The following is an 11,701-nucleotide window of genomic DNA, read 5'->3' on the forward strand; positions in this document are numbered from 1 at the left end:
GGGCAACGGCATAGGAGCCCACACACTCAGAGAAAAAAACATGCAAGAGTGATAATATCCTTCACATTTAGATTTGCAGATGTTACAGCCCTCATATGTGTTTTATTGTAGCTACCGGAGGCAGTACTTCTGTTTTTATCCTCTATCATTTCAACAGGTACCACCATTCTTTAAATTATGTTTAAAAAACTTTAAATTAAAATGAGCTTCCTAACTTTTTTTTCTTACCCCGCAACTATCTTTGCATGGAGGCTGGTACTAGGCACTGTTTTATGTTTTGTCAGCGTCTCTTTTTCAAACTCCGCTACCACTTGTGCTTTAGCCTAGTGGTCGCTCAATATTGCAAAACAGTTTCTCACAGTCTTTGGGGTACTGTTCAGCACAGTCTTTTGTTATATAGGAGGCTGTGTGTTCAAGTGGTTAAAGAAAAAGGTTTGTAACCAGGAGATCCCCGGTTCAAATCCCAGCTCACTCACTGACTCACTGTGTGACCCTCAGCAAGTCACCTAACCTCCTCGTGCTCCGTCTTTTGGGTGAGATGTTGTAAGTGACTGCAGCTTATGCATATTTCACACAACCTAGTATCTGTAAGTCGCCTAGGATAAAGGTGTCTGCTAAATAAACAAATAATAATAAAAAATATACATATATGGCATATACTTGGCATTACTACATTTTACAATTCTTCTCTGTGTTTTACCATGCTTTCACTCCTGCTTTTACCATGGTATTATAAAAGCAGTTATCAATGTTGCTGTGGTTAACAAAAGCCTTGTGGGTTTATTATGTTTTCTGTTGAAGAAAGGATCATCAGTCAATTTATAACCGTACTAGAATAAAGAATTCAATTTTTCTTGGGGATTGCTTCTTGGTGTTTACTTTGCATTATTTGTTTTGGGACACACCTGCTTGTACTTCAAAAAGAAAACATTTACATAGGATTAGACCTATTCTTTAGGAGGAGACTGATTGCATGATGAATTGTGCACAGTCACATGAGAGTAATCTGAACCATCAGGTGTGCGTGCTGTTCAATTAACTAAGGGTAACATGAAATGCGCCTTGCTTTTAACCTTTGTGATGAACACACTACATTTAAAACCAAAGAAAACCCAGAGTTAGCGATAATTTACAACCTTGGTATAGACTAAAATAAATAAATAAAACAGTCAATATTATTAAATCCACCCTTGTATTTTTCTGATGAATATAAATAACTGAAAAAAAAAACATCATTTAGGAAACATCATTTTTTATAACATCACTTTCTAATCACAGTAATATCGCACATGGTCTCAAATGATTTTGCAGTGAAGACAATTGATCTAAACATTGGTGGATCTAAACAACGTTTCAATTAAATATGGACCAAATACCTACTTTTAAAGATAAAAGTACACATAATCACAAATACACTTACTCACACACACTACGGGTGTACTGATACATGTACTCTTACTCGTAATTGCCTTTAAGAAATATTTCTCGGCAGATATTAAATAAATCCCGTCATGAATGTGTTGATTTCCCTCACCTTCACGACTGAGTACCAACCAATGGCAATTAAGTTCTGCATTTAGATCAATGGTGATCCCAACGCCAGTACTAAATGGTGCTTGCTGGAATTCAAGTTTTGCAGAAACACATGCTCGTACAACAAAATAAATACCGAAACTATTGCAAAATATATAATCCTGCTGACCACATTTTTTAGTAAGTCACAAACTTCTGGGAGTGTCTTCCCTGTGAGAGGTCCTTAGACTACCTGAGAGGTCTGGATGTCTCCAGGTCAGTGTCACTTGGGTCATATATATGAAAATATATATTCTAAAGCTTTTCAGCTATAAACCCACAGTGAATCCAGATCTCTCCATCAAAAAATGCAATACACTTTAAATAAACAGCATAGAAAATCTATCAATGTGAAATTTCTAATAATATTAACAGAACAAACTGTGCATCAGTTCCATTATATGTTGCATATTAGTTCCTGCAATACATTTTCTTCACCTTGAAAAGTCCCCCGAAGTTACAACTCTTTATTGTTCCTGTGTAACGGGAAACACTCCAACTGAATTGTACACTAAATCACACTCTTATTGCCCTTAAGTGCTTGGAACTGATCGGATCTGTAAAGTGGCAGTTTTAAATTAGTGTCAGTAATTACACAGCCTAATAAAGCAAACTTAAGCTCTTTATAAAATGTCCGCTCTAGTGCACTGACAGTGTAAGGATTATTGCCCACATTGTCAAACAGGTAACACAGCAATAATGATCCACGTGGTATGGAACAGAAAAGTCTGAACACTTGTCGATATGTTTTTTAAGCGCTCTTCCTCCAGTGATTTAGAGGACAGATCTCAACCCCCAGTGCACTAGAGCAGCCATTTTGAAAAGACCTTTGAAACAGACTTTAAAGTTGTAAGTGTAAAAAGTTGTCAGGAGGTTAACAATGAAAAGAAAAATGGCAGGTAAGTTATATATATATATATATATATAAAACATTGCAATAAAACATTACTTTTGCAAGCTATATAATTATTTCTGGAACAAAAATGCAAAATAAAGTACATTTTTCAAACAAACTCAAACTATACAGCTTATTAATTGCATTTTTCATCTGATTATTTGCATGTGAAAGGCTATTTCTTGCTTCATTCAATTCATTCTTTGCTTTTTCTTAGACTTCACTTAGTTTATTAACATGTGATTTACTTCTGAGCACCTTCGTTTCATAAAATGCTTTCTCATACTAATCATAGTCATCTGCAAAGACAAAGTGTTAAAAATATACTTTATATTCAATTATTCATATTTCTGTACAGATTAAAGAAATTACAGAATAACCTCTCCTTTAAAAAACTCTTTAAGACTATGTTATTTGCTATTTCTCTGTTGGAGCGAGCGTACTAAACTTGACTTGACACGCTGGTCCACGCTGCCTCTCTCGCTGTTGGGTCGGGTCAATTTTTTGTGGTGAGATGTATCTGTTGTGTCTAATTTAAACACTGCACAATTTTTCACTTGTCAGTTTTATAAGGCGATATTTAGTTTAATAAGTAGATGCTGCTGCTGCATATATACATGCTGAGTGAGACTTGCGTGGTGATTTCTCAGATGGCCTTTGAATAAAGTGTTACAGCTACTGCTTATCTTAGAGTTTTCTTTGTTCTGTTCACTTTCTAAATACCACAGTATATTTGCCATTTTATCTGTAATTCTTAGTGACAGAGATGAAAAAACATTGTTTGTTGGGTGATTTAAAAGCTGTTTCAGTTGTATGTTGACATTTTTACCTACAGACACTGTTTAGATAATTGTTACTATTAAGGTGTAATAATATTAATAGATCAGGTAAGGAAGTTGGTCTATGATGTCATAGCTTAACAAGATCACATGACTGCAGTAAGAATTGTCTTACCGCACAGTCATGTGATCTTGTTAAGCCAATCACAGCACTTAATTTATCCAAGCCCTTTTATAAAAGTGTTTTACACAATGACATTGCGGTTAGATCATGTAAGTGCACTTCTCAGTTGTTGTTTTTATGTCATCAAACTTTGGGTAAATACTATACGCTGTCAGATGTACAGTACTATAAAGTTTATCTTTTGTGCGGCCATCATTGTGTAAATGTTAAGCAATACCGATGGTGTATATATTAGAAATTCACAGGCATTGAAGCCAGAATTTTATTGAGCTATATATAAAAAAAAAAAGACAAACTAAAATAGTCGTTTTTAAGCACTATTACTGTACACAGACTCATTTATGGTAAACATGATACTTACCGTTGCAACACCAATTATAACACCACTGACAGAAATATACCACGGCCAACCAACTTATAACACTACTATTTCTGTTTGTGCTCTTTGTACAAATTAAGCACTGCTAATTTTCATACATCTAAATGAAATTATAGCTTTTGCAAGATGAATTCAATTTTAAGCACGTCGTAAAAGTACAAGATTTTGGGGTTTAAAACGTAAAAAAGGCATGGAACAGAAAGATGGTTTAACAGGTGTGGATATATCAACGTAAGATGTAATACTAATAGTCTACTTGATGCATTTTGTAATACAGAATTATCACAAAATGTACTTGCATAAAGTTCAGTTAATGGCTGCTTTTACAACAGAAAAAACAGCCATACCTTTGCTTTGCTGCAATACCTTTATTTTCTCTATAATACAATAACATACTGTCAAAGTACCTATATCTTTTTAAAACTACATCAGATATTGAAGCAGGTTATATATGTATAGTCTACTGGTTATTTAAAGTTTGCCAAAACCATAACAACACTACCATGACTACAACCACTATTACTAATAATGAGCTTGTTATGTGAACGTTGGGTAGTGAGTCGTTTAATTTACTTCTAAACAAATTAAATGTTTGTTTTGTAAAACAAACAAAGAAAATTACCACATATAGCATTTACATTGATAAAGAATGTATTGATAAAGAATATTTAAAAAAAACAGTATTTCGAGCATTCACTGTGTTAGTTCTGTCTTTGTGTATGCTTATTATTATTATTATTATTATTATTATTATTATTATTATTATTATTATTATTATTATTATTATTATTATTTATTTATTTATTTATTAATTAGCATTTCTTAGGGCGACAGTGTTTTTGCTTTGCTGTGCAGAGTGGCTCCTGCAGGAATAATTTAATATGTTGACTTGTTTTATTTTATTTTTTGGTGGCGGTGAAATTTAGATTGTCGCTGCCTCAACCACAATATTATCGCCTTCTAAAGTGTTCATTGTTCCATTCTTTAATTATCTAAGTTCTCTGTATATTTCCCGTCTTAAAAGTAATTAAAAGTAATCTACTTCTCGTGCTGAAAAAACACAGCAAAAGTAAAGGCCCTGAAAACTGAAAGGCTGTCTGTCTAAGTATCTGCCACTGAACTGGGTGACGTATCCCTCTCCCGCAGCCCTATTGCAGTCATGATCTGACACATTTTGAAACCTGAAGAAGCTTTATTTTGGTGTCTCTAGGTGCTGTAGGACCTGTAGCGCCGGTTGTTCCTGCGCCTGTGTGCTATAATACAAGCGCCCTTTCCCCCGCTGTGTATTTTGCATTATTTTGTATTTGTTGTGTTATTATTATTTAAAATGAATGTTTGGTGTGCACAGGTGTTTTAGGTCGGGTAAATTGACGTGTAAATTGCCCTGCATTGAAACCCCATGATTGAGAAGAAGCTGCCTTGTGACAGCAAGCCAGTTTACTGTTTGGAGTAAACACAATGGTCGGATGGCAGACTTGATGACTGTCACGCATGATAGGATTTCAAAAGACCTGGTTTTGGAAACGTTTGCCATTCAAACAAGAAGCATCAGCACGCTATGGTGGAAAATGTAGGTAGTGTGTTGGTTTTGTGCTTAAAAAAGGGGTTTACTGTGGAATTTATATCACAAAGACTTAACACGTATTAAAATTAGGAATATTCTTGTGAACTCCTAAATTTACGAACATTGTAAATTTGTTATATGAAAAGTATTACACGGTTCATTGAAAAATGAAAAAAATTTACCTTTAATAAGACTGGTAAAGATAGTTGGTATAATTGCCCAATTTGAATGTATGACCAGTTTGGTATGAAAGTGTGTCTTTCTTCAGGAGATACAAACTATAATTCTTGACAAATAATAATGTATTTGTTGGGAGATATGTTCTTTCGAAGGATAATTTGTTTTCATTAAAAAAAAAAAAAAATCAGTTTGAAGAGATGTGGCTCCAAACTACTCAAAATTACCTACAATACTGTAGCGAAGGCAGAGCTGGCGAGCCAATCCTGGCCGGGTTTACGCAGCAGCACCCTCCCAAAAGGGGTCATGGAATAAGAGAGCAGCAGGGAAGGGGTGCTGGAGAGAGGATGTCATCTCCTCATAAGGAGAAGCAGGGGGAGTGTTCACTCTTTGAATCCAACCTACAGAGACGAGCAGAACGGTGTTGAGGTAGAGAGAGACAAGAGCGCGTGGCTGCAGCTGATAGCAGTCAGATAGCTATTGGAGAAAAGGGACTGGAGCATGGGTGCAGCTTGTGGCAACAGCGCGGCGCTCGGTTGCCTGGTAACTAGCTCTGTGAACACAGTAATAAAATTAGAGTTCAGGCCCCCTGAATTCCTGTTTCGCATCCTTCATTTCTGAGATCGCTACAGTACCTTTTCGGCCACTGTCCAATGATCTGAAGGCACGCTAATAAGTGACAATTTGTGATTTGTGTCTTGTGTTTAAAATTTATATATGATATTTAACTTTGCAGAATTGCATACACACTTTTGTTCAACTTTCCAGTTACAACAGAAATAAGTGTTGGGAGTTGTTTTTTTTTTTCCTAAAAAAAAAAAGGCCCCTGACGCAAGATTTTTGAGTGATAAAGCTTATTTAAAAACAATTTGGTTGTAGGCTCTTCAGAACAATAAAACACACTAATAAGCTTTGGGTAAATCTGTTATACATCACTTCTATTCTAATAATCCGTTTTTAGAATATGATTTATGCAGTAAATGTCGTGTTTTTTTTATTTATTTTTATTTTTTTATCAAGCCTTAAAATATTTTTTATTTTGCCTATGTCACAGCTATAATGCTCGCTCTAAATTCAGCATTTAAGAGACACAATTATGCAGGAACACATCTTCATTGGTCCTTTTGAAAGAAAATGTACAGTTACATCTTAAAGGGGATCAGTGGATGCTGGTAACATTTTACATGAAAAATCTACCAGTCAGCTACATTTGTTAATTAATTTGAATCAGAAAATATTTTTGAAAGCATTGCTTTGGATTTCTAAATGGTTTCCCTCACATATTTTTTAATTAATACTGTAGAAAAATACATTTTTAACAATTTGAAAGAATATATGTCTCAAAATAGCTCAAGTTTATATGTGTAACTCACAAGAGGGTATTTTGATTCCCTTTTTGGAGTGAAATCTTAATACATTTGTTTTTTTGTTTTTTTCTTCAGTTTAGCCACAAGAGGTCTCAATTCTCCAAAATACAGTTCTACAATAATTTCAAGTTTAATGAATTAACTGTATAAAAATATAGTTAGCAGCAAAAAAAAAACAAACAAACAAAAAAAAAAACCCAAAACAACCAAAAAAAAAAGTATTAGAGTTCAATGAACGACTCTACAGGTCTGATCTCTAGTTGACTGCTCAGTGATGCGTTTTTTAAGCTAAACCCATGTTTTCTAACTAGGCTGACTAAATCCAAGTAATTTTCTGCTTAGGTAAAGTATGATACAGCCACATACGTTACTGTACATGAAGAAGTCTGCCACACTTGTTGGAACAAACAGCCACCATCAACACGTTAAGGTAATTTCATTACATGAATACGTTATACCCTGTATTTGGCATACTTAGTGATGTCCCCAGCACATTTTAATACTGGGGCTGTCTATGAGCAAGTCAGAGCAAGGACCAATAGGGGTGCGCACTGGTAATTCCCCCCCCCGAAATAGTTTTAGATATTTTCTGTTGCAAATGTCAACAAACTTACTGTTTCCTGAGAGAAGAAATCACTGGTGCACTTCCATAAAGCATCCTTATTGGCCATTTTCATACATGACAGAAATTCTACCTTGCTCAGGCTTGCTCAGAGACTTACCCAAAGGTAAAATAATGCTGGTCACTTTATGAAACATGCCAAATACCTATAAGGGCAAACGCAGCTGTAAATTAGTTTAAGAACATATAGTGTGACATATAAAATGAAACATGCAGACTTAGATGGTCCTTTTGATTAATACAACTGGATGCTTGTGGTTTGAAATCAATAAAAGGAAAGGCTAGTACTGTATGTTATTACATTAAATTATAAAATATTGCTCTAAAATATTAGATGTACTGTTGGCTTAACCTGATTTTGGAGCGATGATTAAAGTTTCCCACCCAAACTATTCATCCAACAAGTCATCCTAATAACAGTGCCATCTGGCATGCCAGTGCAGATTCCGGAAGGGTGTACTTCTTTTTTGGAGCCTGTGGCACATTTTAATTAAACATACGCTAAGACATGTTTAAATGATTCACAATTTAATCACATTAATATGATTATAAACCATGTATGAGAAATTAAGGATTTGTCATTATTGCAGTACATCTTATCATGTGTACAGGTGCCATCCTGTGCATAAAATGTACTGTACAATTCTCAAGTAAAAAAAAAAAAAAAAAACCTCTTTAGTCCAATATAATGTTGTGATTTATACTGTAATAAATAAATAGGTCATGTGTAGAATGTCTCTTATTATGACATCTCTATAAAACACCCTACACATAAAGTATTAAAATAAACATATCATAGAGATCACCAATGGCCTGTTATCTTCCTTATAATGGCTTTAATATAAAACATTTGGATATTCATAAAGTTAATACCACTACTTCTTTTCAATGGAATTATTATTATTATTATTATTATTATTATTATTATTATTATTATTATTATTATTATTTATTTATTTCTTAGCAGACACCCTCATCCAGGGCAACTTACAACTGTTAGATATCACATTATTTTTTACACATTGTTTTTACATACAATTACCCATTTATACAGAATTGGCTAATGGAAAACACCTTGGTGTGTCATCTGTTTAATATGCAAGCCTTTTTCAAGCCCCCACACATTTCGGTGAAGCGAGGCAGAGTTTGTCTGTTTATCTGTCCACAATGTTTTCAATGTGTTCCCACTACAGGAATAGAACCGGTCATCCATTATGGATAAACGGTTTTACAGTTAGAGAGTAGGATACAAACGTATTGCATTGAAAGTAAATCTGTGAAATAGAAATAGGTCAAGTCAACCCCATAAATTGGTCCAGACCTCTGCTTGGAGCCATTAATAGCTGGGCATAGTTAACTAAAAAGTATATGTGAACTATGGACCATATTTAAAAGAACAATATCCTGCTTAAAGTGAATACTTATAGGTGTGGAAGTTTAACAAAACAGAACTTACCTTTGTTTTGTTTAATATTCCCAATACTTTCTTTAAGCTTGCATATGCAATTTTAGGATTGCTAATTATTTTAAGCATAGAGATTATCGACAGACAGACAGGCTAAGCATACCTTCAGTCACACAAAAGCCTTCTGCAGCGCCTGCGTCTAAACATTATTTAAATACTAAATCTGGATATTATGTTGATGTATTTTAACGTGCAAATAATAATTTGATGACCTGCCGGAACTTCTTGAATAAATGTTAAGGTTTAGCAACTTGCCTGTGTAGTAATAATAATATGATATTGCGATGACTACTGTGGCTTAGCTTGGGTCAGGAAAATATTACGTCAGAGTAAGAAACATGCCCAGCCATGTTTGATGGGGATATTTTGTTTATAATTTTTGAGGAGAGATGCTAACATTTCATATATGAGCATAAAGAGTATTCAAAAGTAATATGAATGTTAAACAAAACAAAGGTAAGCTCTGTTTTATTAAAATGCCACACCTATAAATACTCACTTTAACACATAAAACCATAACAGCCCTACTGAGACATATTTTGTGATGAAATATTTAGTAAATGTATTTATATATGAATTTGTTATTTTTTAAAAAGATGGTAAGGTTGTGTAAAGGAAAGGCTGACAATTCCTCAAGGTGGAGAATGAAGAGCAATGCAGGATATGCAATTATAGGATAACTGGAACACTGCCAGGATACAGCGTCCATGTTGCTGGGTAAAGCTGGCAAGATTATACACCTAGTGTATACAGCTATGGCCAAAGTTTTGCATCACCTAGAATTTTAGGATTGAGAAATAATTTAAAAAATGTATTATTTCACATCATGTAATCAAAGAAACTACAATATACTCGTCGGGTGACTCTACCAATGTCATTTCCAGTCATACCATGGCGCACTTAAACTCTTCAGTTAGAGCTGAGACTGGCAGCTGCAGTATCCCTTTACCATACAGCCCCACTCTGCTGAGGCAGCGTGGAACCCCTAATCATTTCCTGACGTATGAACTGATTAACGCTTCTAGCTTCTCTACTGTTGTCAAGGAAACCTCATACACAGTGAGTGGCCACAGAAGACTTGGCAGTAGACCAAACTGAAAGCACCAGAGTTTGACTGGTAAAGCGCTGCTGACTATGCTCTTCAACCCTTGCACTGCTTTTTGTCTCACTTTAGGTCCCCATCATACCATCTCCCAAGACTTTTCACAGGATTCTCAGACACTGTTGGTATTGCCTTGCCATTCATGTAGAACCTCTTATCCACTACTTTACTTTTAATTATAGAGATGATCCTTGAGTTAGTGGGCTTGAATTGCATATTGATTAGTCTGCCCAATAACTGATTAGTGCAGGCTATGCTGTAGTCATGATTGTCATGTCATCCATGTATGCTCTAATTGGTGGCAGTCACATTCCAGAGCCAAGTGTTCTTCTCACACTACCCATTTTGACACCCTACTAATTACTTCCATTGCCATGGTAAAAGCCAGTGGAGAAATGGTGCATCCTGTCATTATTCCAGTTTCTAGACATTGCCATGTAGTGGTGAATTGTGACGTTGAAAAACAAAATTTCAAATCTCTGAAGTAGGCCTTCACTAAGTTTGTTATTGTCCTCGGTGCACTGAAAAAATCAAATGCTGCCCAAAGAAGCTCGTGATACTGAACAGTATGCATTAGCTAAATCCAGGAATGTCACATGGGGCTCATTCCTCTCCTTTTTAGCTGTTTGAATTTGATGCCAGATCACACTGATGTGCTCTAAGCATCTTGGGAAACCTGGAATACCGGCTTTCTGACAATCTCTGTGCAACAATGCTGAAGAAAATCTTGCCTTCCACGTTTAACAGGGAAATCTTTTTCTTTGTGTATATAGACCGCACCTGCTCAGCGTCATGCTCTTGGTACAACCTGTTTTCCCCATGTTACTTTCATCAATTTCCACAAGATTCTTAGAACACCAGGGGCACTCTTGTACACTCTGTATGGAACTCCATTAGGCCCTGGATATGATGACGCCCTTGCCTTTTTCACAGCTTGCTCCACTTCTTTCCACTTAGTTGCACAGTCCTCCATTTAGTATTCTGGTGGATTGATAGGTGGGATGTCTGAAGGAATCGACATAGGCTCCTGCCTTTTTTAATCTGTGTGTGTTTCCTCAAGATATCTCTCCAGCTCAGACCTTCTTGCTTTTAGTGTGCCATTTTTCTCCCTGGTGAATAACTTCTTTGCAAATTTGAATGGGTCTTTATAAAAGTTAGTTCTTTTTGCAGCGTTTCTGTAGGCACTTAGCTCTGCACATTGTTGCAAGCTTATCTTTTATGACCCTTTTGTAATAGATTGAGTGCCTCCTTCTGACTTTGTTCTGCTCTCCTCCATTGCTTCCTCAGCTGCCTCCTAAGCTCTCAATCTCCTGCTGCCGTCTAGACTTTACAGGAATAGTTTGTACTTTCTCCTTTCTTTTTTTCAACTCCAAACCTCTCGCTTCCATATGCGTAGATGGTATTCCCAAATTTATCCAGTTTCTTTTCAATTGTTCCACCTAACCTTTCCAATGCAAAATAAAACAGAGATCCGTGTTTACTGTGTCCCACGCTGTTTTCTCAGAATCTGACCAGGTTCACAAGGATCATTAGGTTCATCACTAGTTGTGTTCATGCAAGTCCTCCTCTCATCTATGACAGGGGTGCTGATATCC

Source organism: Acipenser ruthenus, chromosome 5 (assembly GCF_902713425.1).
Source record: "Acipenser ruthenus chromosome 5, fAciRut3.2 maternal haplotype, whole genome shotgun sequence".
NCBI classification, from domain to species: domain Eukaryota; kingdom Metazoa; phylum Chordata; class Actinopteri; order Acipenseriformes; family Acipenseridae; genus Acipenser; species Acipenser ruthenus.